This window comes from Aplysia californica, unplaced genomic scaffold (genome assembly GCF_000002075.1).
Source record: "Aplysia californica isolate F4 #8 unplaced genomic scaffold, AplCal3.0 scaffold00359, whole genome shotgun sequence".
Lineage (NCBI taxonomy): Eukaryota > Metazoa > Mollusca > Gastropoda > Aplysiida > Aplysiidae > Aplysia > Aplysia californica.
The window spans coordinates 539,897-540,162 of record NW_004797629.1 but is presented as its reverse complement, the minus strand read 5'-3'; positions in this window follow the sequence as shown (position 1 = coordinate 540,162).

The window sequence follows — 266 nt, the reverse complement described above, 5'->3', positions numbered from 1 at the left end:
CACACACACACACACACACACACTCACACACTCACCCCCCCACACACACTCACACATCATTCACCTTTTATCTAGATGAGATTTTACTATAATTATTTTGCTTGAATTGACAACACCATTGACGTCAAACTTGTTGTTTTTTTTACACAGGACAATGACTTTTTTGCCTCTTTACCGCCACATCGGTTCATTTTTGTCGACATCCACCCTTGGCGCTCATATGACCTTATTATGCAGTTGGGAACGCCGTAAAACCTCTACTAAAA